Source organism: Vicugna pacos, chromosome 6 (genome assembly GCF_048564905.1).
Source record: "Vicugna pacos chromosome 6, VicPac4, whole genome shotgun sequence".
In the NCBI taxonomy this organism is placed as follows: domain Eukaryota; kingdom Metazoa; phylum Chordata; class Mammalia; order Artiodactyla; family Camelidae; genus Vicugna; species Vicugna pacos.
In genome coordinates this window covers 82,775,100-82,795,689 of record NC_132992.1, presented here as the reverse complement: position 1 = coordinate 82,795,689, position 20,590 = coordinate 82,775,100, and the positions used below count along the sequence as shown (strand labels likewise).

The window sequence follows — 20,590 nt, the reverse complement described above, 5'->3', positions numbered from 1 at the left end:
GAAAAGAAGAAAAGGTTTAATCGTTCTGCTTGAGAAAAAATGTACTGGTATTAGGCAAAGCTAATGTAAATAATGAGCAAATAATTCTTAACTTGGCTCTTAACTCTTGTTCTATTATAATTCTCTTTATATTTTACATAATGATGATAAACAGTTGTGGAGCATTTACCCTGTGCCTTCCTGTAGGTACTTTACAAATGCCCACTTACTTGTTCTTCCTAGCAGCCCGAGGAGGGAGGTGGTGTTATAGTCCCATTTTACAGGTGAGAGCATTAAGGCACCAAGAAATCAGATGACTTGGCCATGCCCTCAAGTTTGGCAAGGGCTGCATGGCCTGTGCCCATCCTGCCATCCCGCCTCTCGCCTTTTAAACGGATGCCGTGGCCGTCAAAAGTATGAGTGTATTCCTTTCTAATGGATCTAGTGCTTTCTAGAACAGATCCTTCAGTCCCCCATTCCATCCCTTACTTGGCAAAGATTTCTAACGCTTACTGTCTGCTGGGTTGGACTCTTGTCTTCCTGGCTTGCTTGCACGTAATGATTGTGGGTCGTTACAGCAGCGCTGGGTGAGGTGAAGGAGCGCTCCTGCTCTGTGACGTCACCTCCACAGACCAACCTCAGCCCAGAGCAGCAGGCCTGTTTCCCAAGGGCGTACCAGTTAGCAAAGCTCACAGGACAGGTGTGACAAATCAGAAAGCCTGTGTATTCATTTACAGCGAGAAATACCCCTGCCTAGAAGGGGTTAGGGGAGCTTGCAAATTGGGAAGGGCAGGGCTGGATGATCTGAATGATTTGAATGGGTGCCACTGGAAAAATCAATTGCTCACAGCCCCCCGTGTAACTGGATGCCACTGTTGCTAAGATCCCAGCCTCAAGGCCAAGGTTAATGCTGCCCGTGCACTGGGCCGGTCTTAGAAAAAGGTCTCACCTTTGTAGAATCTGTAAGGGCTTTCAGTTCCCTGACCCCCCACCCCTACGTCCACTCCTCCCTCCCACTCAGGAGGACACTGAGTTCTTTAGATATGCTGACACAGCCCATCCAGCAGGCTGGGAACTGGGAGGTCTCTCTCTCTGGGACTTTGTATACCTGTACACCCATCTAGCAGGACAGTCTTTTTTGCTCAAGCTGGTGGGGGGTGTAGGACTGAGTGGAGACCCTGAGGGTGACTCAGAGCACTGGAAACAACCAGTGACACTGAGTTAATGGCAAAGTCAATGGCCTAGCCTCCTTCCACAGGGTCCCTGGGCTCCACTACGTACTTCTCTGAGAAGGTCAGTCACATATCACCTTGCATTCTCGTCGTTTTTAACATAAAAAGAGTGGAACCCAGAAATAGCAGGTCCAGTTCTGTGTGCAGGGAGGACGGTTTGCAGAGGGTTCAGGTGGTTGGGGAAGAGGCCTCAGAGGAGGAACTGGAGGATGCAGTTGCTGTTCCGCACTGAGAGGGGAGGGATGGCCCAGGCAGGGGTGAGACCCTGGGCAGGGGGCCTGATTTGGGAGCAAGAAGAGCTGGAGCTTCGGCCAGGCTCTCACACGTCATTCAAGGCTGTCTTCTCTGCAGTCGGACCAGGGTCCAGTCCTCTCCCGGTGCGCTCCTCCCTAAAGTGGTCATCCGTCAGATTCAGCCTTCACCCAGGCTCGGACACCTGGACCCACTCTCCCCGTATCTGTCTTGCTGCAGCTTCATCAGTACCACGCGAACCATAAATAACATCAAAGGAAAGGGCTGGTCTCTGACCAAGAGGCTGGGGCTAAAGGTGACCCACTGCAGGGACCCACTGTTGCCCATGGACAAAGGTTGAACGCTCAGCTCTGCAGTGAACTGAAACAGGGCTCTCTCTGCTCCGTGGGTGTGAGATGCTCCCTTCTCCTCAAGCCCTCCCAGGAAGCTGCTGCAGCAGCCAGAGGCCAGGAAGGTACACCTCCATCAGAGGAGGGGTGGCCCCTTCCTTTCTTGCCTTGTGGGGGTGGGTGGGCAGGCCGAGAAGCAGAGCTGGTGAGGCAGGATGGCGCCCTGGCTCGGGGCCCATCGGATCAGACTGCTGGGTTAACGCTCAGCTCCGCCACCTCTTAGCCGAGTAACCTTAGGCAGGTCATTTCAACCTGCTTGGAGCACAGACCCCTCATCTGTAAAATGAGGATAATAGTACCTGCCTCAGAGAGCTGTTGGCCAAGAGGAGAGAGTCCATGAAATGCTATGAGCCTGACATGTGCCACATCCACGTGGGGTGGATGCGGGCTGTGTATGGCCTGAAGTCCATCCCATTTGGGTAGGAGGGAACTTTGAGAAAAGAGTATAAAGTTGCAAATATGAAACCAGGGGTGGGGGTAAGTACAGCTCTGTGGTAGACCACATGCTTATCATGCACGATGTCCTGGGTTCAATTCCCAGTAGCTCCATTAATTAATTAATTAATTATTTTTTTAAAAAAACCAGGTATAAGAGAAAGAATTTATTTCAGATGATGAAAGAAAACACAAAGAAGTTTCTTATTAAAAAGCTGACTTCCCAAATGTCACACAGTCGAAATACAATCACATAGTATTATTGTCAATCAGCTGTTTAAGTATGTCTGTGTTACTTTTGTTCCTTCATTTTTTGGGCTGTACACTCTTTGATCAGTTCTTCATATGACAATGATTTTGGAATGGCATTTTCTCTCCAGAGAATAGCAAGATAAGTCACCCATTCCTCTAGCATGGTTGGTTGGGATTTGTTATTATTTTAAATTATTGATAGCTAAAAAAACCATTTTACCTTCACAATTGGCTATTGGCAATGTCATGTCAATTTTTAGGATTACTGTCAAATTTGGGGAAACTGCTTTCAAGTTTCTTTTGATATATGAGCTATAAAGTTTCAGGGCGTTAAAGGTTTTTTTTGTGCAGCGTCTAATCTTAAACACCAAAGACACTCATTCGACATGTTTCTGCGGTCCTTCCTGGGGCCATGGAAGGGGCCTGTGTGAGTGAGGGGTGCTGGGGTTTAAGCGTCAGCGCTTCATGGGAAATTCTCCTGTGAGTACTCAATAAGCATTACCTAGATCATATTTTAAATGCTAGATCATATTTTATTGCATTTATTGACACTCATCTTTTTAATTTTAAAGTTTTAGATTTACTAAAGACTGAATTCTCATTGGCACTAAATAGAATCTTAATTTAGTTAAATTTGTGCAACAGTCATTCACTCAGTATCATTTCTTGGCTGTCTGCTTTGATCAGCCTACCTCACACTGATCGTTGGGAGCATTTGATGACATAAAGCAGGTGATACACAGCTCAGTGTCTTCATGTAGCAACTACGTAGCCACTGTGACCATCATTACCTGTCTATCAGCACCAGCTCTGCAGCTGGACACTTGGGGATATAAAGCTGAGATACTGTCCTTCTGGGTGGCTGGAATGCTCCCAGCTTCAGGTCAAATCTGAGACCTGAGTGGGAGTCATGGTTTGTCTCAAGTTCTAGACAGAGATGGCTTCGCCTCTATCCATGAAATCTCTACAGTTAATCTCCACTCATGAATACTCCTTCCATCAACAATGCTCTATATTAATATGGCCACGTTTATACATGAAGCCATACTTTTAAAGTGCTCAATGGTAATGTTTAACTTCATTTTCTTCTCCAGATATTTTTAGTCCCATCAAGTCCAGTCACTGAATTTGTCAAAATGTAATTTCCTCTATTTTGCAATGTTCAAGGCGGAAACATCCGTGGACAAGGAGTCAGGAAGTTGGATGTGCCACTAACTCTGCGTTGGGATGCTTTGGGTTGCAGAGGACAGAAAATCCAGCTCAGTGTCCAGAAAACAGAGGGAATGAGTTGGCTCGTGCACTGAGTCCTAGCTGGACTGGTCAACTCTTCAGCACCATCCAGGCCCCTGGAACTGATGATGGGGGCAGTCCCACCCAAACCACCAGGCTGGGAAATTTGGGGTGCTGTTGGGAGGGGAGAGGAGACACCGGAGGGAAAACTGCGGTATGTGTTCTGACCCGTAGCCCGAAGTCATTTCACTTCTTTGGGCCTCAGCTGCCTCATTAAATTAGGGGCTTGTCGGAATCCATGAGTGAAGCATTTCCTATGGGTAACCTTGACAATTTTCTTTTCTTTTCACATTAATTGGTTTTTGTAATGAATAAACAAACCTTTGCTGGTCAATGCTGTAAAGCTAAGCGTGTAATTAGTAAACAAATAGCTCTGTTTATGGTAAAGGATACGTCAGGACAGTCAGCCTTAGTAACTTGCTTCCTACCCCTGAGTTGTAGATTTTGATCTAGAGAAATGAGCAGTGGAGGATGTGAGGGAGGAGCCCCCCAAAACGGCGGGTAAAGCCTGCTCTGGCTTTGTGAAGCATGAGTTATGCATGGCAAACGTAACTGGGTTGTTCATTCACAGAAGATCCGGGAAGGTCCAGGCATGGCTTATTTTTCTTACCGTAACCATTGGAGGCTCTGCTGGGATACTGGTATCACAAAGAAGCCGAGAGAGACTTAATTTGGATTCAGAGGGAGCTGGTATTGGCAGAAGCCAGAGAGTGGCTCTAACAGGCAGCAGAATCAGATCCCTGTGGAGAGTTGAGGGTTTCTCAAGAATGAAACCACAGCCCTCAGCTTTCTCCTTCATCCACTTTTTACAGAGCCTTTGGCTGGTCTGCAGCCGAGACTCGAGTCGTGGCACCAGGAGAGCTTTCCAGGAAGCATCTGGGGGTGGTCCTGGGGGCACTAAGAGCTGTCTGGGGGTGCCACGGATGGGAAGACGGCGGGCTGCTGGAGATGGCGTTCAGCTCTAGGAGCGTGCATCCTCTCCGTCTCCACTGTCCGGGGCTGTGTGAAGACCCCGGGGACTGCGGGGCCTTGGGCTGCCTTAGTAGGGGAGTATTTCCTCCCCATCCAGGATATACAGGGAAAGGGTAACCTGACTGGTAGCACAGTCCGCGTATTTTTATTGTGGCTGGCTAACTTTTGAATGTATTTATAGAGTTGGCAAAAGTTGATCTGTGCTTTGATCTAATTCTCTGTAATACAGCTTTTGGAACATAGTTCTGGTGTGGTTGTCAGTGGTATTTCTAAACTAGCAGGCAATTACCACCTAGCCTTGTGTGCAAAGGGAAAGAGAAATGGTTCAAAATGGTTTCTAGTCAGATGTCCGTGCCTTGGCATCAGTAGCTTGAAGTGAAACGATCAGATCTGTATCCCCGAGGTTGTAGGATATTGAAAAAAGGTCATTTGTTGGATTGAGGGAGAGGACGGTGAGGACTGGAGAAAGAGCAGACTGTTCTCTGAGTGGCCTACTGGGCACCTTCATAGCTGTTGTTCCTTCAGAGGGTCCATCCAGGTGGGAGGCGGGGGCAGACATGGAGTTTCAGGCCGAGCCTCTGCAGTTGTCAACTGTGATGAGTTTTTTCCCCCCAAATCATTGTGTTTTATGATTTAGACAGGAGCACAGTGCTAGCGTGTGCCCACTGCCCTGGATCTTTCAGCATTTTGTAGATATGTTTGTCCGTTCATGAGATGACGTCCACTTCCGTGTTGAGTATCAGGAGCTAAGCCTGCGGAAGTAGAAAGGTTGTCTACGTTTAGTGGTCCATTTGAAAAATGCTCTGCAAAAACCAAATCAAAGAAACCCAAAAGCCTCTGACAAAGAAGCCCCGGAGGCAGACTGCAAGCAGCAAGTTATAGTCTGTGATCTTGGAGATTAGATACTGGATGGTGTGAATGGACAGGGGGGCGCAGTGTTCAGAGGACGGGCTCCTGCGGGCCAAGGAGACTTGGGGTCTTAACTTTTCATCTCGTCTCTTAGCGCCAGTTGTTGACACTGGCTGATGACATAACTCCTTTAAGCCTCGGCATCCTCATCTGGAAAGGAGGGTGACAGCCCCCACCTGGTAAGGACAACAGAAGGATACAGTAAAGGGTGTAGGTAAAGCTTTGGCACGGAGCCTGGCCCGCAGGAGGCGTTAAGAGAGCTTTTGTTCTGTATGTTGTGTGATTCCTTGGACTGCAGTCCCTGGGTAGTTGGGGCTCATTGTTTTGGCTTTTGTTGTTTGGTGCCTTGAACATCCTCAAGCAAAGCTGACATTACCCTTGGTCCTCCCAGGACAGTTAGGAGTAAGGTCATGTCAGGATGGCCTTTGGACAAGCTGGGTTTCCCACCAATAAAGGGAGAGGCGGGCTCTTGTCAGACAAGTTACAAACGAAGGACCCCTTGTGGCTTGGCTTCAAAGCAGTATTTTGTCCCCACCCTGCCACAGAGAGGTGACAGGAATCTAGTTAGTGGAGAGTTGTGGAGAAGCTGAGACTGCAGCGGGATGCCATTTTAAACCTCTCCATTTCTTTGCTTGGACTTGGGTTCTTACATGTTGTTTTATCAGAAAAACAACAGCAGCAAATCTGCAAGAACTCCTTTTGCACAGAGGGCCGAAAGAGAGCCTTCTTACTAGATACAGAAACGTGGAGAAAAAAACATGCAAAACACGTGAAGACCAACCAGATTGCTGTCGGTAGGTGGCAAAGGACTTTGCTATCAATATTGCAGGACTCCTCTTCCTCTACTTAAAAGAAAAATTGCTTTGCATTTCAGAATGTAGCAGAAATGGCTGGACAAGTCTTTAGTTCTTGTGCAAGAAACTGAAAACAATGGGAAAGATTTTCCTTAAATGGAGACAGAGTTTGGCCCTGTCTCAGGTGGAAGCAAAAGCCCGGGTCTGAATTTTTCTTCCATGCATTTCCTCTCCTGCATTAGGCAAGAAACCCCCCCATCCAAGACCAGGCAATCATTCATTTTCTCCCCTGAATCTCGAGGCATGTGCAGGGCACCACTCGGCTTCAGACCTTTCTGCTTTCGCTTTTGGTTAGTCAGAACCTCCATCTGGCGGTATTTGAATATGAGTGTTTTCTGTGGCTTTTCTGTGGCTCCTTTTCAAAGTATTCAAAGCAGCTTAAAAAATACATAATGTTCAGCGATCTGACCAAGAACTAATGTAAGTACTTATTTGGGGACTTTTTTTTTTTTTAATCTATTAGACAGATTTAAAACACTTTAACTCTTACTACGTCTTTGGAATAGATTCTAAGATTTAAAAAAGGTCTGAAAAAAGTAGGACTACTTCTCCACAGTCATAGTGCTTTTTGTGGTGACAGTAGTTGCAAATAGCACAGTTTGTGAAAAACAGAAGAGCTAAAATTCTTTATTTAATATTAAACAGGAAACTGAAAGCAGTCTGCAGAGATGTGGTGGGTTTCCAACAAACCTGCTGCTGCGGTGATCTGGGCTGAAAAGTGACATAAGACATTTCCCCTTTTATGCTGTTAAGATGGTGTGTTTTCATGAAAATCTCAACGAAAACATGACCATTGGAAGCAGGTTCCATCCTGTAAGGTTTTAAAGCAACCCGTTTCCACTAGAACCTGAGGAAATTTGGAAGCGAATTGTAAACCTCTCAAAGAGTGGAAAATGTACTTTTGTTTTGCCTTTGTGCTGCGCTGTCACTCACCCAACATGTGCATATGAATATTCTTTCCGAAGACCTGGGCTTCATTTTAAGGTCAGCCTTCAATTTTGAGAGAATATAATTTGCTGCTATTTTTAGAGCATCATGATTGCTCGTAATAACTAATGGAAAAAACTCAACAGAGAAATAAATGTGTAACAGCTGTGTCTGCTTAAACTTGATTAAAGGCAGCTAAAAAAAAAAGTAAACAGAAGAATGAATGTGACAATAGACGGAGGGAGAGACAAGTATCCCCTTCATTGTAAGAAGTTTTACAGACATAACTCGTTCTGCTTTGGAGGCCGGCGGTGTCTGTGTTTAAAGTTTACTTTACTGTTTGTCTTGAGTGGGATCAGTGTTGTAGTGAATAATTTATAGGCAGCATGAATGAGCTCATTAGTCACCTTTTCAGACTTTAAATGAGTTTTGTGGTTGTCATTACTCGAGCCTTCTGTTCAGCCGCCGAGCAAAATGACAGTTTGGCAGTTGGCTGCCTTGTTTTCGGGCAGCCTGCTCCCTGTTCAGGTCTGCGTTGCTTTTGTGTTTCATTGAAACCTTCCCCTTCTACCCCTGTGCCGGCCCAGGGACTCTCACATTTCAGATGCCTTTTGCACCCCCAGTTTAAATGAGTTTTTCGGGGCTTAAAAAAAAAATCTTTCAGCTGTGTCTGCCAGAGAGAATGAAGTGGATGGAGTGAGCTTTTTTCCCTAGCAACTGCTGTGTATTGTCCCTTTTGTGCTTGGCTTGTCCTTCCACAGCAGCAAGCTAGGGGGTCCTTGTGGGCGGCTGAGCGGCTCGCGCACGGGGTGGCAGGGGATGGCCCTGGAGCTTGGAGGAAGACGGGTTGTGTCGGAGTAGGTCTGCATATAGTCCGGAACATCAACCTGGTGTGGGTGTGCAAGTGGATGAGAAACTTACTCCGGCAAATCTGCCAGGCCAGACTTCCAGGACCAAAGAGAAGCACGATTTTCCAACAAAGGGGTCGACAAGATGACCTTTCAGGAGCCCAGCCAACTGAAGGGTCCCAGTGTTACTGAGAATGGCCATCTCTGCGTCTTCCCTGTCTAGATCATTAAGCAAAAGCAGACGGTTGTAGCTGCCTCCTCACCATGCCCTTGGAGACTTGCCCGCGAGGTTGGGAGGTAGGGAAGCATGGGCGCACCAATAGTAGGTGGGGTTTCTTTGGAACGGATATCATGATGTTCATCCCTCCCTTTGAACCTGGCCTGGGCAGACTCCGGAGAGCTCTGACGTCCACTCGCTGGGAGTAGACTCCATCCGGAAGGCCAGGGCTCTGTGGCACGCCCACTTTGGCCCTCGGGTGGCCTCCGCTGCACTTCTGGTGCATGGATGCTTGCCCAGGGGGAGTCTTAGCCAACCACGGGGACCCCTGTGCTGAGGTCTCTTTGACGTTAGCTGTGAGCAACAGGCATTGATGGCTGCCATCACCAACGTGGGCAGCACCCCCTTCCGGGTTCCATATTGTTAGACAGCTGGCCCAGCACTGTGTGAGGCATGGGAGGAAAGATGCTCAGTATTCCTCTCCAGAAGAAATGCCAACTTAAAAAGGACGCCTGGTTGTTTAGGGGCCAGCTCTTTGGAGCCAGTCAGAGTCATGTGTATTTGAGTACAGAGAAATGGGGTGCTGTTGATCACACCCACAAAGAGACAGCCATCCCTTTGGCCACTTCCTTCCCAGCCCCCACCCCTTCTGAGAAGGATCCCTCACATGTACTCATGCCTCACAGTTTATGGGCACGTTTTGCTTGCCTCTGAATCACAATACTAAGGTGCAAGAGATGCCATTTTTGGAAGGCGCAGGGGTTTCAAAACAGAAAGTGCTGGTGAGTTGCACTGCCCAGTAGGGGAGAAGAGACATCAGGTTTGGCTGTCGTAATAAATTGGGCAAGTTGCTAATCTCCGAAAAAGAACTTTGTACGGTGGGGAAACATGTTGGTAATATTTTTAGTCTATGTCACATTTCCCAGAAAGTTCATCGAATGCAGAGCTCTGACTTTGTTTTAAAAAGACGATGTGAGGGAGAAGAATTGATTGTTTTCTTTCACGTCCCTCTGAAAAAGTAAAATGAGAGAAGTTATTTCTTGGCATGGTGAAGACTTTGGCAGACACAGTCACCGAAGCCCATGAGACTGGTACTCTGTGTACTTGCTGAAGAGAGGAAAACAATAAATGCTCTTAAAAACTCTGGAGGAGGAAGAGGTTGAGGATGCTACTTTTCTTTCATTAATTTCTATAGTTATTAGATACCATTTTGAAAGAGGGATAAAAAAGGAGCATTCACCCCCACCCCCGCTAAGTGATTGATATTTTTGATTTCCAGTACGCCACAGGCTCTGAGCGGAGAAGCAGAAGAAGGGTGCTTGCCTCTCAAGGCACGTACGATCTGTTTGACACTCAGTAGCTAGCTGATTTATTTCTGATGACAAAGGTATACCATACCATATTGATTATGACATGGAAGCTGAACTTTGCTGATGGTGATTGTTTCTGCTGTTTCGGCAAGTAGTCCCTTTTTACTCCAAGTCCCTTTTCCCTTCCATCTCTTGGTCATAATTCTTCCTCTCTTCACATCCTTGACCCCTAAGAGGTTCTTTAAGATGAAACCAAATGCTCTGGATTGATCCGAAGCTTCCCTTGGTTCTTACCTGGAACATGGCTCCAAACTCTGGAGCCAGACTCTGTGGGTTCAAATCCCAGCCCTATCACTTACAAGCTGTGTGACCTTGGGCAGGTGGCTAAACCTCTCTGTGCCTTAGGTTTATAAGATGGGCATACTAATAGTACCTATCTCACACGGTTAATGTGAGGCTGAAAGAGTGAGTATTTGCAAAGCCCTGGAACCCTCACTGGCGCTGAATATGCTGCTATGTAGATGACTGTTACATACAACTGACCTTCACTAATCATGGGTTTCATATTTGCAGATTCTCCTACTTGTAGCATTTATTTGGAATCACAAAATCAATAACTGTGGGGACCTCGTGGTCATTCGTGGACATGCACAGAGTAGCAGCAAATTTGAGTCACCCCACACACATTCCCAGCTGAGACGGAACAAAGTGTCTCTTTGCCTGTTTCAGCCCTCACACTGTAAACAAGTGCCCTTTTTGCTGTCTGTTTAGTGTCACGTTTGTGGGGGTACTTTTGGTTGGTGATTTTGCTGTTTAAAATGGCACCCAGTCACAGTGCTGAAGCACTGTCTTGTGTTCCTACGTGCCAGAAACTGATTGTGTGCGGAGAAAAGACCAGCTTTCTTGTGTTTGATAAGCTTCCTTCAGACATGTGTCACAGTGCTGTCGGCCATGAGCTCAATGTTAACGAATTAACAAAATATATTAAATAAGGTATCTTTAAGTGGAAACAGAGAAAATGAGGTAACGAATTGATCAGATGAGTTGATCGATGAATTGATCATGAAAATGCTGTGACCAGTGGCTTGCAGGAACCTAACCTGATACTTCCCCTGGGAGCGGTGGTTCAGCATTGCTAGTTCAGTATTTATGGAGACTTCATAGAACGCAACTCCCACAAGGAATGAGAACTGACTGTAGGTAAATGGAATCCAAGAGCTCAGAGGGGCAGCCTCTTTTAGGACAAACTTCTGACTGCAGGGAGGATCCCTGGCAGGGCAGGGGAAGCAGTAGTTCTGCCCAGGAAGAGTGCCTCAGCTGGGCACAGATTTTCTATCAGATCTGGAAAAAAAAAAAAAAAGATGTAACCACCTTTGGTCTCTTAGAAGCATAAGTTGTTACAGAAGATTCATCTGGAAACAGAGAGTAAATGTTCCTCCTCCCTCACAAATTCTTAATTCAAGAGTATTTTCCCTCATCTTTGAACCTACATAAGAGTTTGAAGAAAATGTTTGATACTCAAAACTAGTAAACTGAAAGCTTTCCCACAAGCAGACAATAGAATAGACCCCGCTACGCAGGGTGCAACGTTTGTTACACTCAGCAATTCTCTTGTTTGCTTGGAGCACCAGCCTTTGCAGAAGGGGATCATTTTATCCCTTCTGATTGAAAAGATCACAGAATGCTGCAGTTTGGTGAAAAGCTTTGCCAACATATCCATCTTCCCCCAGACTCTTACTTTTTGAAATGTTTGCAAATTGTTTCACACATACAAGTATATGAGAATGTGAAAGTGATTCAGAAAAGGGAAAGCTTCACTTAAAATGACTGGAAAATGCAGATAGAAGGGAACATGGGTGACTGTGGCCCATATAGTTTAACAACATGCCTCTAGCCTATTATTCTGGCAATCTCCAAGTTCCCACGATTTTGAACAATGTCTCAACAAACACTGTCCTGAAAACATTGTCGCATATTTCAGTGCATTCACTCAATACACTGATTGTCTTCTGTGCCCGTCGGACACTGGGGTAACTGCTCGTGTACAGGGCTGAATAAAACATGCGTGAATCCTGGTTTCATGGAGCTTATGCTCTCATGGGGTCAGGCAGTCTGGAGGGGAAGTTTACTGTCTTGTTAAGGCATCTCCTTAGGATAGATTCCTAGAAGCTGGACATTTAGAGACCGTGGCCATTTGCCCTTAAGTTTTAATTCAATTCACCGGACCTCTTAAATAGTTGTACCAAGTCAAGTTCCTCTGACACCCACACCAGCATTGGTGTGGTTATTCTTTTCAAGTCTGTGCCAATCTGATAGATGAAATGAGATAATCACAATTGCTTGAATTGGCATTTCTGTGATTTTGTAGTGAGTCTGAGCATCTTTTCACAGGTAGATTGCCATTGTTTTGTTTCTCCTTTTGTGCATATGCCCCCTTTCTCACTAGGGTGATAATTTTCTCCTTGAGTTGTCAAGAGTTATACATTTAAAATAACAACCCTTTTGCATATGTATGCCAAATAATTCCTCATGTTTTTGTCTTTGAACTTGACTTATGACCTTTGGTCCTACACACACATTTTAAGTTGTTATGCAGTCAAATATGTCAATATTTTCCTTTTGATTTATTTACTTAACAAACATAGCACTAAGTGCCAGGGCACTGTTATATGTGTTCTACAAATATTCATTCATTTAATCTTCATCACAACCCTATGAAGTGGGTCTTGCTTATATTCTTCTTTCTCCTCTTTTTAAGAGGAAGAAAGTAGCTAGAGAGAAAGAAGTACCCTGATTAAGGTTACCCAGCTCGGTGAAGTGAGAGTTAGAACCTGGCCCCAGGTTCTTGCACTGGCCATGAAGCTACAGCACCTCTGGTCTTGACACTGGGCTCTGTGTGTGTGTGTATCTGTGGTTGCTTCATAAATGCTAAGTCTCCACCATCCCTGAGGGCGAGTGCCACATGTTTTATTTCTCCTGGTTCCTTCCCAGTGCCCTCCACACAGTACTGGGCAGAGTGTAGCTAGATGCTTAATAAATGTCTGTTGACTAAATGAATTGACTAAATCTGGATTCTGGATCATCAGCGCTCACTTGTGTTTGTGCTCAAAGAGGAGTTGACAGGTTCTATATTTTCCATTTTGCCTCCAGCAGGCAACGTGGGTTTAGGTGGGGCACCTGAGCTAATGAACTGCCCTCCACCAGTTCAGCTGTACTTACCCTCGCTTCACAGCCCTCCTTCCCTCTTCAAGTAAGCCTCCTGGCTCTAGTTCCTGCCGGAGAAATTCTAATAAACCCTTTCCCAGGCTCCACCCTTCAGAACCTGTCCTGTGAACACCAGGAACGCACAAGAGGAAAAGCCCAAGGGGGATGACTGGAAAGCCGAAGGATGCTTGACCAAACCTTGAAACTCACAAAGAGATGGAGGGTGTACCGGCTGTGGTCCTGGGTCCTCTTCCTTCTGCACAGGGGGGAAGGAAGTGAGGAACTATTTTAGTATTACAGGTGGAATTCTCACATGTTATCTCAAAGAGACAGTCAACTCACGATTAAGGAGTTATCTTTGACCATAATCTCTCCTTTCCTTCTCATATTCAATCATTTAATAGAGCCTCTTGGTTCTTCTTTTGAAGCCTCTCGTGCATTCATTTTTTCCAGTCTCACTGACTATTCTCTAATTCAGTGGGTCCCAAAGTGTGGTCCCTGGACCAGCAGCTGCAGCAGCACCTGGGAGCTTGTTAGAGATGCGAATTCTCAGGCCCCAGCCCAGACTTACTGAATCAGAAACTCTGGGGGTGGGGGCCAGTAGGCTGAGTTTTCGGAGGCCCTAAAAGTCATTCTGATGCATATTCAAGTGTGAGAACCACTGCTCTAACGGAACCCCGTTTATCATTAGAACGTTATAAACGTGTTGGGTGCTCGTTATAGACAATTTGGAAAATATAGACAAGTATGAAAGAAGCAGGCAAAAAAATTACCCCATAACTCTGTCACTAAAAATGAAACATTAGTTTAATATTTTTACATTTTTTTCTTACTTAAAAAAGATAATCTTTATGCCTTTTTGTATGGATTACTGCAGTGCTTTCTGAGTGGTTCTGTCTGCTTTGGGCCTTCCATTTCCTTCCTTCCTCTCCCAAAACTCATGGTGGATCCATGAGCCCATTCTTCTTTTTTTAAAAAATTGAAATATATTTGACATATAACATTGTGTAAATTTAAGGTGTGCAGTGTATTGATTTGATACATTTATACTGAAATATGATCACCATTGTAGCATTAGCTAATACCACTATTGTGCCACGTAATTATCACTTCTTCTAGTGTTGGGAATAATTAAGATCTAGTCACTTAACAAGTTTAATGCTTATAATACAGTTTTGTTGTCTCTAATTACCGTACTGTGTATTAGGGCTCCAGGATTTATTTATCTACAAGTTGCAAGCCATTCTTCTTTTCAAAGCATATTTCTGATAGAGCAACTCCTGGATTCAAAAATATTCAGCGAGTTCCTCTTGCCCTCTGACTAGTGCACACCAACTGCTCACCTTAGCATCTGTTCAAGTTTTGTGAGACGATGTTTCCACTCTTACCCAGTAATATACATGCTCCTTAAGGAACAAAAACTCTACACCTCTAGCACCTAACAGTGCCATGTTATTTGGCGGGCACTCAGTAAATATCTGTTCAATGAACAAATGCATCTTCTAATACAGTCAAGTCATATTGGATAAACCTACTCGTGCCCTTCATTTCTCCTGCTTGGAAAAGCAGTTTGTGCTGTAGTGCTTTCCTAAAATGCATGTGCCTGGGACCCATCCTAGGAGACCCTGACCTATTAGGTATGGCTTTGTGGGTAGCCCCATTTGAGATGCTCGGTTCTAGAATGCCCCTTCCCCATTTCTACAGCTCAAACATGGACCTATGTTTATTAGATATTCTCCTTCCAGAGTCATCTCCCTTCTCTTCCCCAGTCCTGTTGTACCAGATGGTTCTACCATGCCCCCAGCCTCAGCTGGTAGGAGGGGATGGGGAGAAGGGAAGAGTTACCTGAATTAGGCCAAGCCCATCAGACTGTCTCCTTGAGAATCTGAGCTACTGATGGCTGGGGCAGTCTGAAGGTGGTAGGTGCTGGAAATCATAAGTTTTCTGGACTTGGCGCTGGCGGCCGTGTGTGGTCATAGGTGGGCAGAGGAAACCAGCCTTTAGGGAAGAGAGGGGAACAGATGTGTAGAGGGAAGTAGGAAAGGCAAGGTGGTCTCAGGGGGAGAGAGACGGATGAAGAGGAAAACGACCTGAGGACTCCCTGGTTCCACGCAGCCCAGCTCTGCTGCCTGTCCCAGGCTGGCCCAGGTTCCCTCTCAGGGTAGCTTTTGCACTGGAGTCAGTTTGAAGGATCCTGTTCAGAAGGCCATCTTGCCAGGCCTGCCTCAGATTCCTCCTTGTATTTGGAAGTCCCTCAGGCCTTCTCACCTGCAGCCCTGGTTCACTCCCTCGAGCTGTTCCTGCCTCAGGAGGGATCACCGGGCTGTAAGGAACTACTCATAAATAAGCCTGTTGGTCAGATAACCAGCGATGGGGGAGAGGCAGAGAAGTATGCTGGAGAAGAAAGCACAGAACACCGAGGGATGGGGCACTCCTCTCCACAGAGGAGGAACCTGGGGTCTCAGACTGACTGGGGACTGACTAGGCTAGAACCCGGGGGCTCCCGCTCCCAGATACTTCGTGCTCTCAGCCCCTGCCCAGATGGGGCTGCAGAAATGGTCCCGTGACATCCCCAGGCAGAAACAGGTGTTGCCCAGTGAGTTCTAGAGCACACATAGGATTCTTCTGTGAACTGGGTTTATAAAACAATGGTTTGCACCGTTCCACTTGTTTCTGTGAGACTTCTCAAGGTTTAAGGCTCAAGGGTACTTCCTGAAAGTTCAGGAAGGGAATTGAGAATGTGGCTGTTCCTCAGCGAATTTGGCTCCTGCCCCCTTTTGTCAGGGAGCCTGTCCCAGAGCTAGGGATGTGTGGAATTCTAAGGTGGAGAGGCCCCTCTAAGCTTTCAGCAGAGGTCTGGAAAGATCCCCCATTTCTGACAGCCAGGCAGCCACATGTCCCCTGCTCTCCACATCAGGCAGGGCTGCTCCACCACTTCCTCTACAGGCTGCTACGTTCTCATATCTCCTGCTGCCCTGGTAACGGGGGGGGGGGGGGGGGAGAGAAGTTAAAGAACTCTGAGAATGGAAGAAACTAAAAACCACAGAGGGAAAGAGAGGTGAGCTCCCGAAAGGCAGCTTACCTCCCCACATCCACCCTCTGCTTAGGGCTTCTCATCCAAGGCTTTGCTGTGTCTTTAAGTCTTTGTTCACCTAGGATGGCTGGTTCAGACACTGGAAGCCAGGAGCCTGCATGAAAGTCTTGAGGCTGACATAGTCCTTGTGCAATAACCATGTGCTCACATCCCCTCATTTTGAGCTGTGAGGAAGAAGGAAAGGACAGGGATAGAAATATCTGTCACCTCAACTTCATGTAGAGATTTCTAGCTAGGGTGTGAGTGTGCTTGGGAGAGGGAGGGCTGAGACCTGGCAATGGAAGGGGAGGATGGGAGAGGGCTATTTCTTCCTCTCCAAGGCAGCAAGGGCTTGGACAAAGGTTCCCCGGCTCCTTTGATGAGCGATTCACCACCTTCAACTGATAGGCTGATGGAGGTGTTTGCCCTAGACCGAGCTCCCATCCTGGCTTTGCTACCAGCGCTGACCTTTAGAATCTCAGGCTCTAGAGACTTGAGATATCTAGTTGGTCTCTCTCACCTCACACCTTTTGCTCCATGACTTGGGGAAGGTCAGTCCAGGGCTCAGTAATTAAAGGGGTGGGGCTGGATGACCTCAGGCTGCCCCCGGGCCTTCACCTCTGAATCATCTCCCGAGTGGGTGGGGTTTGCCTTAGCACTGGTAAGTAAGAATGTCTGTGGTGAGCGTCCCTTCTGAAAACTTACCACCCGCCATCTTGGAGCTTTGTTAAGGGCGATGACTCTCAGATTGAATGGGGTTTCCTTATTTGGGGAAATTAAAAAATTTCAGAAGCCTTGTGGGATTTTTCTTGCCTTTGGCTAGGTTACAAGGTCCTACAAGCTGGAGGGGTTTCTGAGGGAGATCACTCTAGGCCTTCTGGCTGGTTTTTCTGCAGTTTTCAGAGAGCTCAGGCCTGTCCTCTGGTTCAGGTGGTTGGAGGGAGGGGAGCATGGGTGGCCGGCAGTACGACCTGGGCTTCTCTTCCGTAGGGGAACCTGCTGATTCGGTTACCTGGGGGTGGTGTGCAATCACACTTTTATTTATGTCACCACCAGGGTGTCCGGTTGGACTCCCCTTTCATCGTCTCCAAAGGCAGCTGTGACAGCGGGTGGCCGATCTTTGGAGGTGCCTAAAGACTTGGAGTGGTGGTCGAGTGGCTGGCAGCGTGGCCCTGCTAGCTGTCGGTGGGGTTCTTGAGAACTCTAAGGGTGAAGGACTTGAGGCTTGTTTTCACCGGAGAGTTAGAAGCCGTCTGGGACGCTGAGCACAACCCACTGTGTGCCACACGGTTTGGCCTTCGGGGCGGGCCTCTTGCTCGTAATCTGTAATGGCCACCCTCCCTCCCGGCAGACACGCGCCGGCAGGGCAGACAGACAAGGGGAGCAGCCACCTGGGCGGGAGGCTGCGGGGTCTTTGTGCTTTTTCTCCCAGTGCGGAGGTGGGCGCTGGAGGACGGCTGGGGACAGCCCCCGGGAGTCCCGCCAGGACGCCGTAGTTGGGGAGAAGTGGAATCTCTTCTCCCCCTCGCAAGCCTCGCCCTCATCGTAATTCTTTTTATTTTTACTTTCGAGCCTTGTAAGGCATGCGGATGGGGTAGGAGCGTTCGAGCGACACGTTGCCAGCGGCGCAGCGCCCGCCCGCTCGCCCGCGTGGCCGGAGCCCCCAGCAAAGGACAGGCCGCGCGCCGCCCGCCGCACCAGACCCGCCGCCCACGGTCGCGGCCGCCCCGGGTCGCCGGGTCCACGCCGGCCATCCCCGCCCCGCCGGGCCGCAGGAAGCGAGTCCACGCGACCCAGGCCGGTCTCGGCTCTGACTGCGCCTCGGGAGCGCCCGGGCGCGGGGCGCGGGGCCGAGCATGGCGCTGGGGGCGCGGGCAGGGGCCGCCCCGCCGGGTTCGCGCCCCGCGCCCCAGGCCGCCGGCATCCCGGCCCACGTTTTCCCTCTCTCCGGCTCCCTCCGCCCCCTCCGCTCCGTCCCTCCCCTCCGCTCCCCTCCCTCCCCGCGCTTCCCCTCCTCCTGCCTGGTCATGTGTCGCCTTTTTTTGTTTGCAGTGGAAACAATTTCTCGCCGCTCGGCGCGCCCCGGCCCGACACGCCGCGGCGGAGGCGAGCGGGAGGCGGGACGGGGCGGGGAGAGCGGCGGGGCCGGCGGGAGGACGCGCGGCGCGCCCGGCGGACGCCGCAGGTCCCATGCCGCGCCGCGACCCCCGCGCCCCTGCCGCCCGCGCCCGCGGCCGCCCCCCGCCGCCTGCCGCCCCGGGCTCGCCCCGCCGCGCCCGCGCGCCCTTAGCCGGGCCACCAAGCGATGCCCGCTGGGCGTCCGCGAAAGTTTGTCGGCTCCCGCTGAAGGGCAGCGGCGCCCCTGCGCCCCCGCGCCCCGCTCCGGCCAGGTGAGTTTGCTCCCCGCTCCTGCCCGCGCTCGAGTCGGATTGGGGTGACTCGGGGCGGGGGCACTTATCCGAGGCAGTCCCGGAGGCGACCTCTCGGCTCCCGGCAGACCCGGGACTCCGCAGCTCCTGGGGAGGAGGGCCCGGGGTGGGGGGCCTGGCCAGGCGGGGAGACGAGAGCCCTCGAGCGGGGAAGTTACCCGATCCGAAGAGTTTCCTGCCCCGACGTGCGGGCTGTTTCCCGGTGCCTCGATTTTCGAAAAGACGCTCTAAAGGAACAGAGTTGGTATTGTCCGCGGAGGACAGGATCCCCTCCGTTCCGGGCCAGGGCGAAGGGGCCGATCAAAGGGAGACCCCACGATGAGAAACAGGCTCCTAACAAAGATCCCCCCTCCCCAAACTGTGCAAGCTTGGCACGGGCAGAGAGCGTCTCCCGAGACTCTCGAGGCCCTTCCCCTCCTCACCCCGGGCCTCTTTGAAGCCCTCCTTGGGGCCTGAAGAAGTTGGGGGACCGCGGGCTTTTATTGATGTGTTTTTAAGGCTCGCCGCGGTGCGGCCAATAAAAGGTTTATGACATCTGACCGGCAGTGAAGGTATGCGAGCTCCCAATTGCCCTGTATACGGGGAGAAGAGCAGTTTCCCCGTTGCCTGGCAACGCCACTGATTGACGCGGGACGCAGCCAATCGCCGGTCCCGCAGGTCCCCTTGAAATGTTTTTGACAAGTACAGTAGTCGGGAGTGGAGCGCGTGCGTGCGTGCGCGCGCGCGGAAGCGGAGGGTTACCCGCCCCCCCCCAACTAGCAACTGCCCTGCTCCGCTTGGGGAGAATTTCTCAACTTTTTAAAGTTCACGGTGAACATCTGCTCAGAGCTGGGCTAGTAATGTCTTTGTCAGTTATTTGGAGCCCTTCTGGTAGTGGGGCAAGAGACTAGCTTTCCTGCTGCGTCTCCTCCGTTAAAAAGAAAAAAAGATAGCAAAACACAGCAAGTCATTAATAAAAGAAAAAAACAAAAACAAGAGGGTGTTTCTGGGGAGAACACAACCAATAGCAAACCGAAAAGTTGTAAGGAGGTCACTAGTGAATAATTATTTGCGTATCTGGTGGAGCAACCTTATTGGCAGCAGATTTAAAATGTTTGCTGAACTGCAGACTCACATGATTCGGATTCTTCCCCCCCCCCCTAAAATAAGAGGAAAAAAGATTTGGCGAATTATGTAGTTAGAGTATAATAACGGAAAACTCCTCAGCTGTGGTTTCTGGGAACTGTTTTTTAAAATGGAACTGTACTGATCAGCAGCTCTTGACACCGCTGCTATAAAATGCGGGATTTTTAGGGATGCATTTAACAGTTGGAGAGCATGGGGGTTACAGACACACAAAGCAGAGAAGTGATCCAAGGAGGCTGAACCCCCGTAACCCTCTTTTCTTGACAGTGCTGTTTTTTTTCCTGATAAAATGATATTGCTGGCAATGTTTGTTTAAAACAAAAGAAAACATGGAGAATAGCATGTTAGTTCCTTTGGGAAGCTACTGACAAATAAGCAAATTAAAAAGAAAGAGAGCAGCATGTTGTCATAGCAACAGTGCAATTAAATTACTTTACTGTCAGCCATGATATAATTTTCCTGTTTGGAAGCTGAGGAGACATAAAACTTTCATCTGGAGCTAAAGTTGACTTCAGCGGCTGGGTGGCTGTTCTCTTTTGTACTCGGCTGTGGGGATATTCCTGGTTATCAGAAAATTAGGTTTTTTGATGGGATTCTTGGAAACTGAGAGAAACAAGTCTCGCTTTGATTTGCTCATAAGGAAGGTAAAAGCAGTGTCAGGTTATTTTTTAAAATGTGTCATGTGCTACTCAGGTCAGCCTCCTTACTTGACAGAAAGATGTTCCCCGTGGATGCACCTGAGGTGTCTGCACTGCCCTGCTCCGTGGCATGTTGGTGCTTGGGGAAGGTTTCTCTCCTGCGAGTTGGGCATCTCACAGCAGCTCCAGAAGCAACCCTGCAGGCCTTCTGTTTCTCAGAGTCTGTTTGTCCACCTTTTAGAGGAAGGAGAGTCT

At 48.7% G+C, this 20,590-nt stretch overlaps 1 protein-coding gene and 1 long non-coding RNA gene across 9 annotated transcripts in view; one reads left to right on the top strand and one right to left on the bottom strand.

Annotated features, from left to right (window-relative positions):
* Positions 1–20,590, top strand: part of FOXN3 (forkhead box N3) — a 364,903-nt gene that overhangs the window by 132,411 nt on the left and 211,902 nt on the right. The window contains exon 1 of one of the 6 annotated variants that reach the window (XM_072963565.1): positions 18,186–18,533. The exons of the other annotated variants lie outside the window; for them this stretch is intronic. The gene's annotated coding sequence lies outside the window, so the exon portion shown is untranslated. Of the gene's footprint in view, positions 1–18,185; positions 18,534–20,590 lie in introns of those variants that run through there. 6 annotated transcript variants of the gene reach the window in all.
* LOC107033898 (uncharacterized) lies at positions 9,495–19,090 on the bottom strand. Of its 3 annotated transcripts, XR_004190459.2 has the most exons (6): positions 18,731–19,090; positions 16,153–16,328; positions 15,161–16,045; positions 14,916–15,068; positions 13,281–13,326; positions 9,495–11,207 (listed from the first exon to the last, which is right to left on the bottom strand). It is a non-coding gene; the product is annotated as an uncharacterized lncRNA (long non-coding RNA). The 3 variants fall into 3 exon arrangements; XR_004190455.2 differs by having other exon boundaries at positions 14,916–16,045; XR_012073793.1 differs by lacking the exon at positions 15,161–16,045.